Source organism: Megalopta genalis, chromosome 5 (genome assembly GCF_051020955.1).
Source record: "Megalopta genalis isolate 19385.01 chromosome 5, iyMegGena1_principal, whole genome shotgun sequence".
NCBI classification, from domain to species: domain Eukaryota; kingdom Metazoa; phylum Arthropoda; class Insecta; order Hymenoptera; family Halictidae; genus Megalopta; species Megalopta genalis.
Window position 1 is genome coordinate 21,729,138 of NC_135017.1, and position 20,157 is coordinate 21,749,294.

The 20,157-nt window shown below is 39.2% G+C and overlaps 2 protein-coding genes across 3 annotated transcripts in view; one reads left to right on the top strand and one right to left on the bottom strand.

Annotated features, from left to right (window-relative positions):
* Positions 1-20,157, bottom strand: part of LOC117219774 (alkaline phosphatase) — a 445,727-nt gene that overhangs the window by 90,110 nt on the left and 335,460 nt on the right. The window lies entirely within an intron of this gene.
* LOC117219775 (caspase-1) overlaps positions 1-20,157 on the top strand; it is a 108,068-nt gene that overhangs the window by 8,644 nt on the left and 79,267 nt on the right. The window lies entirely within an intron of this gene.

Here is a 20,157-nt window from a genome sequence, read left to right on the forward strand (position 1 = left end):
GGTAACGCGACGTCATATCGTCGTCGTACCAATGACGGTGACTTGATATCGAATAGATTTCCTATTAATAGCGGTGACTCGACGTCAAATAGACTCCCTGTCGGTGTTGCCAGGCTGCCGGTTGAACTGTGACGTCAGCGACGTTCGGGTTACCTCGGGCTAGTCCGACTTCTCGGGTCTATTCTCGCGCCTCTGGCGGCAGAGGCTTCACTTACGAGACGCGTCCGCTTTTGCCGAACGAAACACGTTGCCGCGAGGCTGTCATTGGTCGACGCTAGCAGTCGGCCTTCCCCCACTTACCGCTCCTTACCTCGCCACGTGATCCGGCGTCGGTTACGTCGCGGTTTAGCCGGCGATCTGGCAACCTGGCACCGCCGGTGCCAATTTGCCGCTGTTCTAAGCAGTCATCGTCCCCTAAATATTTTCAAGCCTCCCGCTAGACGAAGCAGTATTTCTCAAAACGTCGACATTCAGCGAAGTTCCGAGCGGGAATTCGAGTGTTTAGGATTCTTGGCGCCTTGCCGTGTTAAAGGTTCGTCGGTTATCGCGCCTCCTTCTGATATCCTCGCGGCCCATGGAACCTAGACGATCGAAGTTCCGGCGATAACGCGAGCTGCCGTCGCAGGTCGCGCGTAAATGACAAGGGAAACATGCTTTTCAGATTTCGAACGCTAAACGATGCGAGCGCAGCGCGCCGATGAAAATAAAACAGATCGAATGTAATATTTTGTACCGAAAACAGTGATATCGAATAATTAAAACACGAAAAACAGTGGTCCGGCTTTTATGTTATCGGAATTTATTTGTGTGCGTTTCAGTTCGATTTCAAAATATTTTACGCTCGCGAACGTGGAACATTCGCGAGAATTTAACCGCGCCGCGTGCTTCTCGTTTTCTTCGCATCGATGTCTGCGCGGTGTTCGTAATTTATTCGACGATTTGATTTTAAATTAATAGCGTGTAAATTTCATGAAATTCGGAAATAAAGAGACGTACCGATAGAAAAAGAAAAAGGAATGTAAAGAATGACGTGAAACACGACGACGCGAATATAAATTATTCAAGACGGTATTGCGTGCGATAAAAAATCGACCACGCGATTGAGTTTCGATGAAATTGATACTGTAAGCTGCCGGGAAGTTCTGCAACGTCGTTCGACGAAAACGGGGCTTTTCTTTCGTAAAAGGTAATGTAAAAAGTGACGGTGCACGATGCGCGGAAGGTCCACTAAAAAGTCAAGTGAATGGAAGTTTCCCTTCGAGCTCAGGAGAACTATACATATACTGTACATACAAGGGCTGTTTGCTTCAAAAAGAATGGAAAAAGATACTTGGGAAAACAAGGGGGAAATAGGTGCAAAGATAAGGGGGAACTGGAGCACCTCGTAACTTGTTGCATCATTTGCATTTTGCTGGACCGTGTAATCGCGGAGAGGACAACGTTCGCTAAAATATAATATTCGTTGTTGAAAATTTTCGAGAGGGCACACCAATTATTTTCTTTACAGAGACATCCTGCATTACGACGTGCATAAATATTCCTGGTGTATTGCGTGCAAGTATCTTAACGACGCATAATTTTCCGACGAACTAGGAACGAGGACTTCGTTCCGCATATTCAGCATATTTTAGGATATTCTTTATATTATAGTATAGTATATTATATTATTATATTATATATATATTATATTATTATTATTATATTATATTATTATCTTTATATTATAGTATATTATGTAATAGCGATACGCTGGCATTGGTGTGATAATACGTACGTAACGGTAATAAGACGTGTGCGAAAATAATAGTGATAATAATAAAATAATGCTAATAAAATAATGACAAAAATAACAAAAAATAATGACAATAACGCGTGCATAAAAAATAATATCTCCGCGTAGATGAACGTGAAGTTGCATTCACAGAAGTGTAAACTTCAAGGAACATTTATCACGGGAGAATTTTACCAGGCAGTGTGTTAGTACCAGTAAAACTCTCATGAACGCAGAGCATAAGATATCGCAGGTAACGTTTCAGCCGAGAGTGCTCTTTCGAACTGCTCTTTAAATTTCCGCAAACAGAAATCTGTTTTGACATTAACGAGCTCGACTGCAAGCAATTGCATTGATTTAGAAAATCAGCGATTTAAAAGTTTCGGGCATCGGTTTTCGCACGCATTGAGAGCTCGAATCGAGAGCTCGAATTGATCACCGGATGATAATTTCGCTAAAAATCTGAATATCCTGAAGAAGAACCGCGGTAATGGCAGACCGTACTTGTGACTAATAATTGGAGCTCCGATAAGACGGGTTTTACCGAATCGGAGTTACGCGAATATTCGTCAAATCTTCTTAGTGGTGGCTGGGCGAAAGTCTCTCTGCCTTCGAGGATTGGGCAACGGATTAGGTTGGCACGCGGAGATCTATGTTCCCGGAGGATTAGCAATTACGTTAAGTGGGCCGACGTTAGAACGTTCGGATGCTAATCGGTTCGAGTGCGTCGATACGCGATCCTTCATCAAAGCATCGCTCTCGATCCTTTGATCTTGCCATCTGGACCTTCAATTATGATTTAGCATAACCAACGGACGTGTCCTATGGGTGCTGGCTCGATTAGGGGACATTTCATGGCTCGTGATTACTCTCGCGAGCGTGACAGGCGTAACGATCTGATCCTCAATTAACGTGTAATTTAGAATTGTTTTATTCACTGAATTTTCATTCGTTTCATTATCGTTCTCTTTTACTGTTGTGCACGGTGACACGGAGGACGAATAATCTAAAAAGAGAACAAATCCTTGGATATTTGTGAGTCTATTCGCGTATGAAATATCCTGATGCGAAATGATCAAGAATTTAATACGAATTCTTAACGAATTTTTAAGCGGATACGATCTTCGCGAGGAAAAGTTAATTGGTATTTACTTTAGAAAAGTGGAAATTCTCATTTATTGTTATTCAAACGAATCTTATTACCATTATGTTGTATAATTATTCAATTCATACTGTTTCTATAGTTATTCAATTCATATTTTCTGTATAATCACTCAATTCATATTTTCTGTATAATTATTCAATTTATACTGTCTGTACAATCATTCAATTCATACTGTTTGTATAATTATGCAATTCTTGTCATTGATAATTATTGTATATCACTATAAAATTAATTTAAAACAATTATTGTATATCACTATGAAATTGATTTAAAAGTAATTATTGTATGCTATCATATCTCTTTCACAATCAAAGCAAAGTCCGAATAATAATTATCACGAGTCAAAGTCCGAATAATAATAATTATCATTATATAATTATTATAAGCAGTACCATTCGAAATGATAATAGCAATTTTCATCATCGTTTCACTATCAATTTTCTTAGAGTTTATTCAGACGTGAAAACACATTGGAATGCCGATAGAAAGAAACACTGTGGAACTGTTAATATGTCAATCACTCGTGATCCACGCTGAACTTTCCACTCGCCCCGTCGATCACTCTCGACGTGCACGAGTGCCTTCAACCGGATTGTTCAGATTTGTAATTGTATGCACTTATGTTCACGCGGCGATCATTGAATAAAACAGAGCATCGTTTCTTCCTCGATACCGCAACATGCATGTACATAGTCTTCGCATATTCAAAAATCGATATTACCTGCAACTTTTACCGCTTCTCGCTCTGTTTTCAATGCATAAAAAACAATGCTGCACGAATTTGCTTCCGTTGCCGCGTCATTCGATATTATAATTCAATTGAAAATTCAGTAATATTTAACACGGTACAGTAATTTATCGAAGTCATAATATTCGTTGGCAATAATAGAAATTTAATATCCCGATGGACTAAACTCGTTTCGCGGGAAAGCTCGTCGATCGGCGCTGTGGGCTAATTAAATGCGTACGGACAAATGTACAACAAATGAGCGATAAATTCAAAGCAGCCCGCATTTTGCTACCTAAACGTAATAGGTACACATACGCGCAACACATACATCAACATGCAATATCCGGGCACTGACGGAGTTTACCAAGCTTTGCGATGATCTGCATTGGAACTCGATCTCCTGTTGACTCGTGACATTGAAATCGAATGAGTATGATAAAAATGATAAAGATAAAATTTGAAACAACGAGAGCATTGAATGAATTTAAGCACGTCTCTGTATTATTATCAACCGAAATTATCCAAGAAATTATTCATGGAAGAAAGACGTTTCTATGTGACTCGCGTCTGTTGCAATTGACGAAGATCATTATTGTTCTCCACAAAGATCCGCAGTCAGCTAATTACACCAACGTTCCACCGATGCACCGTCGTCAACTGTCGCACGCGTTCGATTATTATGTAGCCCGTCGATCGACGCCGTCAACAACGGACAGCGCGGACGCGACGTCTCGGCAAATAATTATCGCGGCATTAATTGAATCAATTATGCATTCGTTAAACAGAATATCGATTTTCATGGAAGTTTCGCGGCTTTCGCCGCGCGGACGGACGCCGGGCGAATTTTCCTGAGGGAAGTTCCGCGGCATTTAGGGACGACGGATTTTAGCCTTCCTACATAACCATGCCGATCGAAAATTTGCAAATTCATCTGTCGAGTTTCCGTTAACGAAGACAGTCGTCGGAATGAACTTTGTCCGATGACGACTAACTCTCCTGGCCAGGACCTCTCCCTCCCCCCTCTCTTTCTCTTTCTCTCTGATCAATAATTCATTCGCATCATCGCAGCCGCGTCAGATGTCGAACGAACGATTCTACGAGTCGACGGACGCATTTGAATTTCGTGGAATTCCTCGATGGGGAATTTCGCGAGCCCGGGATTCAATCAGGACGGCAACTTTCCACTTGTCACGGAGTTGCAGAATTTCTGTCGCAGCTTATCGTTCGCGGCTCGCCGGGGATCCTCCTCCATAGAGACGCGGCGGCAGTCAACTCGAACGCTTCTCTTCCTCTCTCTCTCTCTCTCTCTCTCTCTCTCGCTCTTTCTCTCTCTTTTTTCAGCCCCGTCGTTTTTCATCGTCCCCGGCGAAACTTTCCTTACGACGTTATTTTTCATGACAATAGCGCGGCTCCTCGGCGAAACTGCAGCCTGTTAAAATAGATCGGAAAGCGTCTGACTGGACGCGCTTCTCTAACAAAGTTCAAAGGGTGCACTTTCCAATCCCATTTGTATCACTTCTACAGCTCCCCGAGAACTTCCCCTCTCTCCCTCCGCCTTGATCCGCCACTTTTCTTATCGCCTATTAACGCTATTCTCCGCATATTTTCGCCTGGTCGCTGTTTGTTCTTGTCACGGTCGGGGATTTGCAAAATAATTCACGCCGGAGACGACAGTCATAGTAATTCCGATGTAATTTTTCAGAGAATTGTACGTTTATTGAAATCTCGTGCCGCTTTTGTTATCCCTTTTCTGCGGGAATAAGTGAGTTAAAGGATCTCAGCGGTTTGAGTAACTGTTGGAAAAATGTTAAAAGATTAATGAAACCTGTTACCTTGATTTCTGCAAATTTTGTAGGTTAGATATTTTGTAAGGTTAGATATTTTGCTCATAAATAGTAATTTTATAGAAACTGTACAATTTACAGTGAATAATTATAGACTGAAAGTAACTTTTACATTTTCAGTGACATTTAAAAAAAACCTTAATAATAGAGCATCATATTTGTACAACTGTATCAGAAATAACAGAAAATAGAAACACGTAAATATAGTTTTTGTTTAACCATTGTTTAACTGTCAGTAAAAATATAAAAGTTACTTCAAGTGTATAATTACGCACACTACTGTATTTAGTATTTATGAATATATTTTGTATCTGAATATCTGCAAACGATGTTACAAAATGTATATCCAATATAAGCATTTTTTACGTAGCTCTACATAATTCGTGGAATTTATGAAAAATTTGATCTACCGTATATATTATAATATGAGTATAACGTGAATGACGTTAATAACACCACGAATATAATGCAAAGTCATGAAACTAATGTAAAAAGTCGATAGCACTGTACTTCCTCATTTTAGTCAGCACTTAAAGGTTTAAGAGGAACAGAAGATTTAGGGTTCCGATAAAAATTCATCTTAAGAGCTATTTAAATGAAGCACCACTAAATTAAAGATGGCAGACGGTTGACGAGAGCCGCCCGAGCTATTTTCATTTAAGCTGGGAATCCCTTTCAGGACATTAGCTTTATGCATATTGCAATATATATTAACAAATTGTGCAAATTGCGATATATAATATATGCACAATGAGAAAGAAGAATATAAAATTGCATAATACGTGAGTAAGAGTGGCACAGTAATTAAAACTACATGCAGAAATAAATAAATATGATTATTGAAACAAATTGTGCAAATTGCAATATATATTATATGCACAGCGAGAAAAGAAATAACATAAAATTGCTTTGACCATAAAGTCAGAGCAATTTAATTAATTCAACCGAAACATCCTAGTCAAATTCACTTTGTTCGAATATATTACAATGAAAATAGCTTTTCAAAGTTGGTAAAAAATTAATGAACAATTTACAGAAGTTGCGAATGATTTTGCCTCCGCGTACATTTATCAAAGCCACGTGTGGTCACGTCACAGCAATATTCGAGATGGTCAAGGCGAATGGACCGCAGTGGAGCCATCCTTATTCAAGCATCCATTACGAATATATTGTCCAAATACCGTAATTTCCGAACGTCTTAGACTTCGGACGCTCCCTTATCTCAACAGTGTATCTTCCAACAACAGCCGCCTTCTCTGCTTGCAAATATGCAGTGTTTAGTTGTCTCTGTTCGAACGGGCGAGTTCTGTCGGTGACAGTGGCGAGGCTTCGTCAAAGACAATATGAACTCGGTCAAAGACAATACTGAAGATGAAAATGCACATCGCGCGCAGCGGATCGATAAGGTGAAGCGATCCCGATGCAATCTGACTCTCCTAAAATTCCCAAACTCGAAACTGTTAGCGTATCCTTCGGATTTGTACAATTATAGAAATTATAAAAACGTTTCACTGGAATCGATAAAAATCTCCGCGATAAAAACCATGCGAATCTAATTAAATTGAATCTTGTCGGTTTTACGAGGCAACACGCGAAGTCGATTTTATCGCTCTGTACGTTTACTGTTAAACAAATAAATGAGGTTTTCGAGGTTGCCATTGTCGAAGCGTTAAATAAGCGAATTTTCGCGTCGACCGATTTTCCTCGGCCGAACGCCATTGTCGCTCTATCGATTCGGATTCGGGGATGCTCCGCCGAAGCTTTCGACGGGGAAACACGTATCAAAGACGCTCATTCGTACCCGACGCGCAGCGTCGCTCCTAAAAAACGCTCTACACACAGAGGCATTGCCAAAGGGAACGCCAGCATAGCGTGACGTATGCGAAGAGGCGTGCAGGAAGGGAGCTCATTTCCGGAAGTCGAGGTGTGTTCCGCGGAGCTCTTCCACGCGTCCCATATTCTTTCTTTGCCGGCCGCCTTGTAAATCCCCGCGAAATGTATTATCTCGTATCTAAAAGCGCGACGGCGCTGTGAAATTGTTTCCATCCAGCCGCGACGCGACGCGCGGCGCGACGCTTATGCGAGCATCCGGGACAAATATCGCAACTCCTAAGTGGATCAGTTTTCGTGCCGTAATAATTCGTCGAAGAAAATACAACGGTGCATCGATCGGCATGAAAATTATATGATTTCATAAACAAATTTCTTGTTTATTAAAATATCGAATCTTGTGTTTCCGTGAATGCCCTCGTACAAAACTGTTGACCGGTTATGGCCGCATATTTTATTAAGTAACTCCGAAGACCGCGATTTTTCGCAAAAAATGCTTTTATGGTATCAAAATGTGCTATTTGACGAATATGTTGAGATAAGAATGCCAGGATATTTTGAGTCGTTTTTCCCTTAAACCTTATTTAAAGTGTACGAAAATAAATCGAACTTAATTATTTCGTTTCGTGTCGATTATTATATTGCATATGAGCGTTACAGAATTTCTATCGATTAATTAGGATTATATAATCCCTGGCTACCATTTTTTTTACCAAGATTACATCGTGAAATGGCCTTCTGTTCATGAGACAAGGCAAACAAGTCGCGTTGCGAACCGACGTGCTATTCGATCCTCCTAACATTCGCTCGGCCAACTCGCTCGAAATTAATCTCCTGCCCGATTTTTTGAGCATTCGGTCGCTGAATACGATTAGGAGCAGTGACATTCTTGAATTTTGTCCATCTTGTGAACCGTGCGAGGCCCAGCAGAGACGAAATCCGTTCCCCGAAATCTTTTTCCGTTCCGCGGAAGGCCGCGCCCTCCGATTCGTCGCTTCGCGTCGCGACGCGCCGTTAGTTCCCCGTGAATTTCCACCGAAAGAAACTTCCTCCCTGTTTTATTTTAATTTGCATGCAAACGTCCCGCCGCCAGTGTTTATATGGAAATTGCCTTTTATCTTATCGCCATCGCGTCGGGGAGTGGCATTTTTAAACTACCGCCGGGCCGGGCCGATGCTCCTTTCTTTTTCTCCCCGGGACGGAAATATGCTTCCACGCGAAGAAACAGCTTTATCTTCGCGCGGACGTATCTTTTTTCTCCCCCCCGTAAAGTCGCGCTTCTTCCGCGATTCGGGAGAGCGCGGCGCTACGGTCCCGCGAATAGATTAAAATGGTGGAAACCCCGGCGCTGATGAATATTTAAAAGAGCGTGTAGACCAACGGCGGCCAAAACTTTCGGCCATCTTCTTGAAGCGTTCCGAAATTTCGGCACACGATTTATCGCAATGATTTCACTTGAAGACAATTTCGAACGCGTGCACGCTATCCGCGTTTCCATTTCAGTTGTTGTTACTGTACTCCGACTCCGCGCGTATTTGCGTGTTGATCGAAAATTAAATGGTTCCGGTTGCAGACATTTCTCATAACGTTCGATGAAATGGACTGTTTTCCCGCTATACATCGCCCGAAATGAAAACACGAACGGCTGAAACGCAACGGTGAAACGCAACTATCACATTTCTGCAAAATAAAGGAAATGCGTTTTGTGCGCTGCAATGGCGAAACGAGTGTACGCTGCGTGGGAGACCAATATTCGTCGATAATATCCTGTAGACGTATGAACACCCATCCCCCGGTATTAACAACAAAAAGAAATGACAGGGTAACTAATTTCTCTTCGCTCGAATGCTAAATAATAATTGCAGCGTTAGAACGGTTAGAATAAATTCTTCCTTAATTTTTCTTCAGCCTGTGAACAAAAATGCATAAACTGGGAACAGGTGATACGATTATTCGAGCCGTGCACCTCGTTTTTATAATTGTTGACAACTGTAAAAATGAGTCGCGAGGCTCGAATAATCGAATAATCCGCAATTATTCACATTTGTTTACAAACTGAAGAAAAATTGGAAAGAATCTTTCTACAATTTATGAAAGAATTCAAAAATAATTGAACAAAATTCTAGTCTAGAAAAAGTATAAATCAAATACCTGCAGTTTTAATTATAGACACCGTATGTATAATAAAATTTAATTGATGAATTACGTTTATTAAAATGGAGGAAAATATTCAGAAATTATAATCGACAGGAACAGTATTTCAAGCAACCGCTTCGAAGTGTAATTTGAATTGAGTGTAATAATGAATTGACCACCAAATAAATATTATTATTTAATTAAAATAATCGTCGCTCTTAACAGCTGCATACGAATATGATTATTCTGTAACGAGCATCGTCGTTGGAAATATGCAAACATTTTCATCGGTTATTAATTATTGACATCATTAATGTTTCTACTTTCTTTGTTCCAATATTTCGGGTCTTTATGCAAATTTCAAAGCACGTACGTGATTTTAGAAAAATGAAAATTACGGAAGTGTTTCTTTCGCGAACTAAAAGATTCCTCGTTCTAAGCTGAGAATAAATTTGCTATTAAGATTTGCTATTGAGAAGACTATTAAGCTAAAATTTGTTATTAATAGATTTGCTATTAAGAAGACTATTAAGCTAAAATTTGCTATTAATAGATTTGCTATTAAGGAGACTATCAAGCTAAAATTTGCTATTAATAGATTTGCTATTAAGAAGACTATTAAGTTAAAATTTGCTATTAATAGATTTGCTATTAAGAAAACTATTAAGCAAAAATTTGCTATTAATAGATTTGCTATTAAGAAAATTATTAAGCTAAAATTTTGCTATTAATAGATTTGCTATTAAGAAAATTATTAAGCTAAAATTTGCTATTAATAGATTTGCTATTAAGAAGACTATTAAGCTAAAATTTGCTATTAATAGATTTCCTATTAAGAAAACTATTAAGCAAAAATTTGCTATTAATAGATTTGCTATTAAGAAAATTATTAAGCTAAAATTTGCTATTAATAGATTTGCTATCGAGAAAACTATTAAGCTAAAATTTGCTATTAATAGATTTGCTACTAAGATTTGCTAAAATTTGCTTCTGCAATCCGTAGAAACAGCAAATGCATAAGCATCCGCAGTCTAATGATCGCAATCTGTCCTTTGTTCGAAAATTATTCTTTATTTAAAAGAATCGCCTATTCTTTACTTAAAATTAATACATCTGTCAATGGCAAGATTCCACGTGGCCCGTCGCAGTTTCCCGATGCAAATCGATCTGATGGCCTCGCGAGGACGCTATCTTTCCGGGGAAACAGCAACTCTGCGAGATTCGATCCCAGCGCTTCTGTGGAACTGTCTGGTCCGGGGTTTTGATAGCAACTATCGGTTTCTTGGTTTAATTACAAGTCTCTGCGGTGCGGATACTTGTTCTTGACAGAACTTTATCGTGGTCGGTGAGCTGCGTTGTATGGAAGCAACGGAGTGAATTCAACGAAAGTTTACAGCGCGGTTGACAGGCTGCGAGAAGTTCGGAATGCACTGCTTTCGATAGATGATGACCACTAAGCTGTGAACTTTATTATCGAGGCACGTTCGAATGTACAAATAAGCCATGCCCGTCGAGATCGCGTGAAGTTTCAGCTTTCCGCGAACTTCGCTGTACTTGAACACTGCGTGTATTGCGAATTAAAATAAGATAAAATAATTACGATTCCCTTTCTTAATTCGCGAAGATAATTCCAATTATTTCGGAGGAGCCTGTTAGTGTCGCGATTTAGAGGAGTATGATCGAAAAATTCGCAAAAACGATGTTTTATTGTCACGACTAGACTGCGGATTTTTATAGATAGATCTTGCAATATACATATATTTTGCAATATAGAAACAAAACAGAAACTAAATAAAAAGTTTGTTCTTTCTTTCAATCATTTTATGCAATGACATGCTGTGATTTTTACAATCTTTTAACTATTTTAAATTGAAACTACTCAGAAATAGAAACTAAATGAAAAGCTTGTTCTTTCTTTCAATCATTTTATTGAATTGAAACTAATGCAATGACATGCTGTAATTTTTACCATCTCTTTAATATTTTAAATTGAAACTACTTAGAAATATATAGAAACTAAATAATAAGTTTGTTCTTTTTTCAACCATTTCATTAAATTGAAACTAATGCAATGACATGCTGTGATTTTTCCACTCTTTACTATTTTAAATTGAAACTATTTAGAAATAGAAAGTAAATAAAAAGTTTGTTCCTTCTTTCAATCATTTTATTGAATTGAAACTAATGCAATGACATGCTGTGATTTTTCCAATCTTTACTATTTTAAATTGAAACTATTTAGAAATAGAAAGTAAATAAAAAGTTTGTTCCTTCTTTCAATCATTTTATTGAATTGAAACTAATGCAATGACATGCTGTGATTTTTCCAATCTTTACTATTTTAAATTGAAACTATTTAGAAATAGAAAGTAAATAAAAAGTTTGTTCCTTCTTTCAATCATTTTATTGAATTGAAACTAATGCAATGACATGCTGTGATTTTTACAATCTCTTCAATATTTTAAACTGAAACTATACTCATTTCTGCCATAAACGCATAGAATCCGTAGTCAAGTCGCAGGTCCCACCATATTGTGCACGCAAAAGTACGACGAACAGGCTGCGAATTTACGATGATGGTTTATCGGAATCCCACTTTGGAACGGTCGCAATATCGTGGACGCGTCGGACGCGGCCGGACAATAATTGTAAATTGACAAATTGCGACGGAAAGGGAGAGCCGTGGTTGGTCGCGAAGTGAACCGCGTCAACGGCAAACGGCGTGCGATTAATCAACCAGGCAATTCATCTTAATGATCGAGCCAAGGCAGCTTGCGCTTTCGTGCTGGCTACGTAAACGCAGCCAGACGTGCGAACGCCTCTATGTGGGTCGCATCGGCCCGTGTTTATTACGGCTCTCGATCCACATAGCCCGGGCATACGGTGTTGTTACATGGTACATGGCTCCTATTGTTTTCGCGATCTCCGATTCAGCCGCGGCGAAGTGGCTGCGAGCGAGTTATTTTCGAGTTGACTTGGCTAAATGCAGTTTTATCGTTCGCCGTCTATTCAGATCCGCGCTCGTAGGCTTCCGCGTTTGCTATTTGTCTTTTTTGCGCGCGCTCGCCCCTCGAAACGAAGCGCTCTGTGTAACGTCCTCGCGCTTTTATTTTTCCAATTTCATACCGGCATTGTCGATTACGATGAATACTCCGTACGGAACACATTTAATTGGATCGAACCTCTATCAGCGACGAACTTTTTGCATTGCTCGCGCCAACGGGTTCTAGGATTAACACGCTTTTCATCCACGATAGAGACGCGGCCCCGTGTAATACGGTTGATTGTGTTACACCGTAAGGAGAACGCAGCTTGTTGCAATTTTCGGCGAATATAGCATCGCGTGCGATGCTGTTCGAACAGATTTTCGAACGGGAATTATTTGTTCGGAAATCTGGTCGAATCGCTTGAACTCTTTTTCACGCGTTTGACGGACCAGTTTGTTAAACTAAGAACATTTTTTTTTTCAAAGTTTGCAGCATCGTTATTTTTAATTGGACTTAACGTTTTAACGTGGAGCGATAATGCTTGAGAAGAAAACTGGAGCGCGACTGGAATCATTTGATAATAAACTGTGGCGTATTTTCAAAATGATCGCAGTCACGTTAAACGAACAGATAAACATTGTACGAATAGGTTCTATATTAAAATTTTGGAAAATGTAGAAATTTGGATAAAATTTTCGATACTGTAGGAATTTGCGAAAAATGGCAAACGATAAAATTCGAGTCTTCGTTTCGTGAATGAAATTACTTCGATTTTGTTGAACTTTCGTGGTCGCCGGTTCGATGACCTCTACATTAAAGTGGCCGGTGATAGATATAAGATAATAATGAAGCTGGATTCCGCATTGCAGTGAATCCGTGGTGCCGTTTACGTACTATGAATGCACAGCAAATGCGAATTTCAGTTCAGAAAATTACGAAATTCTATGGCGCGCACGAAACCTTGGCTTATCCTGGACACCATCGAATGCTAATGTTAATTAAACGAATTTAGATGGAATCACATTTCCATAAATGTAATTATTGAATTACAACATTGATAAAGTCGGAGCAATTAACGTTACCACCTGAGGCCACACTGCGGATAGTTCTCTGTACACCTAATACTAGGCCGTGTATCATAAATCGTTTGAACATGATAATGTATCGGTTAATTAGTTTCGTCTACCATTTCGTGAATAGGTCAGAAAGGCATTATTTTGTCGAAATCGGTAATTAGATATGTCAACATGTTAACGAGCCTAGATATAAATTGTAATCAATCGATGTGTGTATGCGTGTATATGTGTGTGAGCATTATCGATTAGAAACACGGAGCACTCTGCGTCGGTAAAACTGAGAACACGATTACTAATCCTAATTGCAATTAAGCGGCTTTTAAATTCATGTACCATAATAACTTTAATTTTTTAAAAATATACCGTACTCCGATCTTCTGAATAACTGTACCTATTTATTAATTTTAGGTTTCACTTGATCGACAGTAATCATAGTCATCTACTAATTACATTAATTAATTAATAATTAATCTAGCCTTTAGAATTATTTAATTGGATTTACACGTTGATTACACATAGATAAAGTTGGATAAAACTTTGAAAGAAAAATTTAACCAAGTTTTAACATCGTTTACAAATCAGAAATCTTAATTTGCATTTTATCGTTATCTATTTCGTCAAATATACGTTGGATCGACGCAAAAATTTCTATACGACTCGATCTACAATTGAACAACGTTCGCAGTTAGAGTCCAGCACGACAACGAAATATTTCTGAAAAAAAAAAATGACAGTATCCTCTAGTCGATTGTAACGCAAATCCGAACGCAACGTTTGAACAATTCTAGACGAAAGTACGAAAAATTGTGCGACAACCGTGCGCGACACGGCGAGATTTATGAGAAATTAAAATCATCGATTCGCGCTAGGAAAATCCTTCGTTACGAAGCGACGAAACGGCGCAATAAACCAAGAGATGGAAGTCCTTATTTACGAGCGCTTCTATAGCTTGAATAAACATCTCCGTTGCACGTGTCCGTGTCCGTGTCCGACCGTGCGCCACCCTCCGGCCTCGTTTTCGGATTGAATTTAGTAGCGTTTATACAGTCGTATATAGGGTGCGCCATTTAAATTAGACTCTCCGTAGCCCGTGCAGCCGTGAAACTGCGAGGCACCGAAAATTTTGCGAAACGCGAACTTGATTTCCGTAAATAATGCATCGCTATTTTCACCAAATTTCGTACCGACCTATATCGAAAAAGATGAAATAATATAAATGCAAATATAAATAAATGTAATAGCAAAAAACATGTATAAATATAGATATCTTTTTAAAGTGAAAATCGAGCAGTTTCAGAGACACGCGAAGGCTCGGCAAATCGCTGTTTTAATTCAATATTGAGTCATTTGATGCAAAAATGTGATCTGGAGATACTCTGCTACTTCATACCATAGATGTACCATGGATATACCATAGATATGCCATAGATAGTATTATCTGATTATTTTAATATTTCTTATATATATTAATTATATTATAATTATTATTTATATCTCCTATTTATATCTCATTTTATGTAATTATTATTATATCTCAATATTTCTCCAAATTCACGTATACACTTATACACTTAATAATACTATACTATACTAGTAGTAGTATACTATACTATACTTATAATACTATCCATGGTGTATCTATGGTATAAAGTAGCGGAGTACCTCCAAATCACATTATTTAGTCAAATAACACAGCGTCGAATTAGAGCAGCGATTTGCCGAGCCTTCGCGTGTCTCCGAAGCCGCTCGATTTTCACTTAGAACATTTCCCGAGTCGCCAACAGTTCCGCGATTGCCCGCGGGAATTGATTTAATTCGTGCGGCCTGTTTCGCCGAAATGGAAAATCGCGACTCGTTAAAAACTATATCATCTGTAACTCAATGACAACAATCTGCGATTATACGCAACAGAGTCCCTCGCGTCATCCGGCGCGCCACGCCCCCCTCGCAGTGGCGGCGGCAGCAGCAGCAGCGAGCAATATCCGTGCATGCGCGCCACAGAAATTCTGTTAATTGCTCGATACCGTTCTAATGAGACTCGGTTATAACCGGGCGCCACCGATGGGAGCCATACGTTATGCCCGGTACTTGATGATTTCGATAGATACCGAAATTGGAGAGGCGGCGGCTACTCGCGAACACCTAGAAGAATTCCGATGGCAGCGTCGAAATGAAACTCGGCCCGAGCCGGGCGACGGCTGCGGCCGCGGAACTTCAATTTCGCTCGTCCCTCCTAATTAGAACAATTTTCATCCCTTAACAAGTTAAGCGCGGAGCCGATTTCGCTGGGTTTTTCGTTGAGCCGGCGGGCTGCTATTATTTTTAAAGCTTGATAATGCCGGTCCCATGCGCCGATGCCGTCCAAACGATACGTTCGCTGATGGCCCATGAGAACTGACAAGGCCCCAAAAATGGGTACAGTACAAGAGGACTGACACAGCCCAAGCGGAAGTCCGCGGAAGTCCATAGATAATATCAATTTAATATTTTATGTACGTATTAAGCAAAATATTTAATTAAAAATGTAACAAAATTTAATATTGTATGTATTAGAATTTAATGCTATATGCATGCATCTGTACGCACATATTGTGTATATATATTTATTACGTGTATATAGATATAAGTCTGAAAGTAATGAAAACAATTAAAAACGAACAAAATTTATTCTTTGCGACACGGTTGCATCAGCGATACATTTCCCCGTAATTTCGCCTCGCCCGGACCCTAATCCGCTAACTCGCAACGCTATAAAAATTTCGTACGCATGATTAAGCAGCAGCGCGAATTTGTTGTTGCACGGTTATTAAACATCCGAGAACCCGCTCGCGCAACGAAATGATTCCGGGTGGAATTTACGCTTGGAATTTTACTTTCAGTTTTACGGTACTGCACGTCGAACAGCACGCTTCTAGAGGGAATGTTTCAGTTTTACCGTCGTTTAATCCAGCATTGTGCCCCCCGCGATAATATTACGAAGATATACGGGAACGTTGTAATCGTAGATACGCGGACGACGCAAGGAGAAACGGAATTTCTCTCCGGGATAACGTATCTGTTGATCTTCGCGAACGTGGACTTCTAACAAGAATAGCATTAACGGCGCAGTTGTAATTTTCATCGCCCCGTACCTTCCCGTATTTCACGTCAATAATGTTTTAGCCCCTTTCAGAATTATGGGACAGTATTAACGTGGTTATTATAAGAATGGTGAACGTGCTCCGGATTTACCGCCGCCTCTCCTATAATCCCGCGTTGAATCGTGCGCCGCACGTTCCTGTGTCACCCAAAACGAATTTGTAAATGCGATTCGTTCGATGTTGAACGGCTCTTAGTCGCGATACCGTTGAAACTAGGATATTAGAAATATTAGGACTACCGGAAAGTTCTGTCCGATAGTGTCGCTTCAAGTTTCAATCCATATGCACATGTTGATTCGAGACATATATGACTATCTCTCTTTATCATTGCATTTACACGCATGTACTCTCCTAAATAAACCGAAACAAAGATGTCACATGTCATTATTAAGTGAGACGCGATCGTGAAAACATGGCTACCGATGATAATGCCGGACCACATGCTGCTTTGGCGACTCGTCGGAAAATCGCAGAGCTAGGCTGGCAAATTCTGTCGCATCCACCATACTCCCCAGACCTAGCACCCTCCGATTATCACTTGTTTCTCTCTTTGCAAAACTTTTTACAGGAACAAAAATTCAAAACTGAAGCTGACGTCAACCAAGCGCTAGTTGAGTTCTTCGCCTCTAAAAATAAATCATTTTTTAAAAATGGCATTTACAAGTTGCCATCACGCTGGCAAGAAGTCATAAGTAACGATGGAAATTATATTCTACAATAAATATTATTAAATGTATGAAAATTGTGTTATATTTCAATTCAAAAACGGACAGAACTTTCCGGTAGATCTAATATAATCGATCTATTCGATACTTTCGGCAAGGTTAATAGCCGTAGATAAATTTTTACGAGTAAGCGTAAACTTTTTACTCGCGTAAAAAGATCGAGATCGCCGTGCTAGTGTAATTTCAATGCAGATGATTTCTCACAGGTGACTTTGACTTGCGCATTTTTACGTAAAAAAGAATTTTCCGAGATTCGAGATTTTTCCACCGAACATTGTTGCATTTTTGAACAGCACTATACCGGAAATGCCTGAAAATGCTGACTGAACTCAGCACTAAAACTAGCGAGGTATAAAAATAACTAACAAAAATAGCCTCGTGAGAATTACGAGATAGAATATTTTACAAATTTTTAACAGCTTCGATAACAGCCTGCACCTGAATACATAAATATATCCGACAATTTTTAACGGAAGCAGCTTTACGACTTCGATAATTGAGCCGTTTATTTTGAAAGTGGCATAAGTCACTTTGTTTTTAAGTCGATATATTTAAGGGTTTGCGTTTTAACACGTTTAAAAATATGGATGCCAACTTTCGAGAAGATTTACTTGTATTTGTTATCTCAGGATACTGATATTTTTCTCGGTATAAATAATTTCGTATAAACATTAAAAAATCACCACTTTTCATTACGGTAAAGTGATTTATGCCACTTTCAAAATAAACGGCTCAATTATGATCTCGAAATTGAAAAACCGATCACTTGACCAACGGTGTCAGGTTTAGTGTTAACAGGTGCACCTTGTATACTAAAATCTAACAGCCGAAACGTTCAGAACGCGAGATCGCAGTCTAACAATCGGTTCGAACTCTGAACTCTATCTTGCAGGCCCGAAAAGTAAGAGATCGCGAAAATGTAATTTACGATGCAATAAAATCGCCGGACACATTCCGCGAAAATCGTTCCACGGAATTATGCTCGTGTCCCGCGGAATATGAGCCCGGGCTGCACACGTGCACGTATGCAGAAGAAATGCGAGAGATGTTGGAATAAGCATCGGGATCTGCTTCGAGGACGACGAAACAGCTCGCGATTCCCGCACTGAATTACCAATCATCGCGTTTGATGTTGTCGTTGCCCCTCCCCCCCCCCCCCCCCTCATGCTGGCCGGGGTCTAATCCGAATCGTAACTCGGCACAGGGACATCCAGTAAACTGAAGCAACGTAGCGCGATGACAGTGTCGATTCGACTTTATGACGACGTTTTACTGGCAACGTAATTGAAGAACGTTATGGCCCATCGTCGTTAATTTGCCGGCACTTTCGAACACGAACTACGTCGTTCGCATTTTGAATTTGTTCGGACATATTTTTTTTGCTTTCGATGCGGCAGAAATCGTGCGTTTCGAAGAGGTATGCTAACGACGAATACGCCGAAGCGATCGTTCTTTTGAACAATTATGAAACTATTGCAATGGGTGATTAGCTTAACTAGCTTTAAATTTTTTTTAACAAACGACAGTGTTCAGTTATTTTTCTGTTCGATTGCTTCACAGCAGATATTTTTAGTACGACAATGGGATTTCCTAGCTTGAAATTCATTCATTACACAGTAAGAGCCATAATTCATGATTTCGTAATTATATAATTAACTTGACAAAGCGATCACTTGGAAAAAGACAGGATGAACATTGATTAAAAATTGTGATCTCGTTATCTTCATGTTACTAAATATATCAACGCGAAATATTTTAAAATGTGAACATTCATACGTACTTTTTTAATTAAAATGCTGAATCTTTTTTACTTGGCTTTATTAATTTTTTTATTATCGTGTTTTATCTATTACTTGCTGTATTACAGTTAATCAGAAAAGATAAATATAAACCTACATTTGTAGACAGTAATTTTATTAAATTTTAATCATGCGGGTCCGCGAAGGTATAAATTTTTACCATTTTTAATCAACATAATAAAGTGCCATTAGTATCTCGTAATTAAACAATTGCAAATTAGAGTACCATTCATCCGATATTTCTCATATTACGAAGACAGAATAATATTCCAATGGTAAAATCGTACATTTCGCTCAATTAAACCTTCGAAATGAATGGAACACAGTGGAAATCGATGTCAATTAGAGGAGGTTAATGATTTTTACTTGAAAAAAGAGCGGAGAATAACAAGTCGGTACTAAAATTGATTTTATCCTCCATCGGTGTAATATTTTGCAGGCTGTTTTCAACTGCGAATACGTGAAATCGTGTTGTTTATTTGTCCACATACGCGCGCGAAACTTTTAAAAATGTTATTAAAATAAAGTTTCCTCGGTTGAACAACATCGTTAAAAAAAAAGTAATAATAACAATGCGACCAGGTATACGCAATTTTTAAACGCGTCAGTCACTATTACTGCTCATTAGGTTCATTTCGGGAACAAATCCGCTAAGAACAAAAACAATACGCGTATTTCAGATTGAACTGTTCATATCCTTTATTATTCAAGTACCGCGTAATACTTTTATTTCTCTTCGAAATGCACAGAATATTCGTTCAATTGCTTCCGGATAAATTTATGCCATTGTCACCTGTCGTAAAACGGATTCAACCGCGTCGGATCTGTAAATTTTCAGAAACAAACATTCAGTCGGAATTTCGTTCGATCGTTGGAACTTCGTCGCCGTAAAAATCGCTGGATGCCACCGAGTCTTCCTCGGCGGTATCATAACTCAGACGGCGTCGAGGGTGT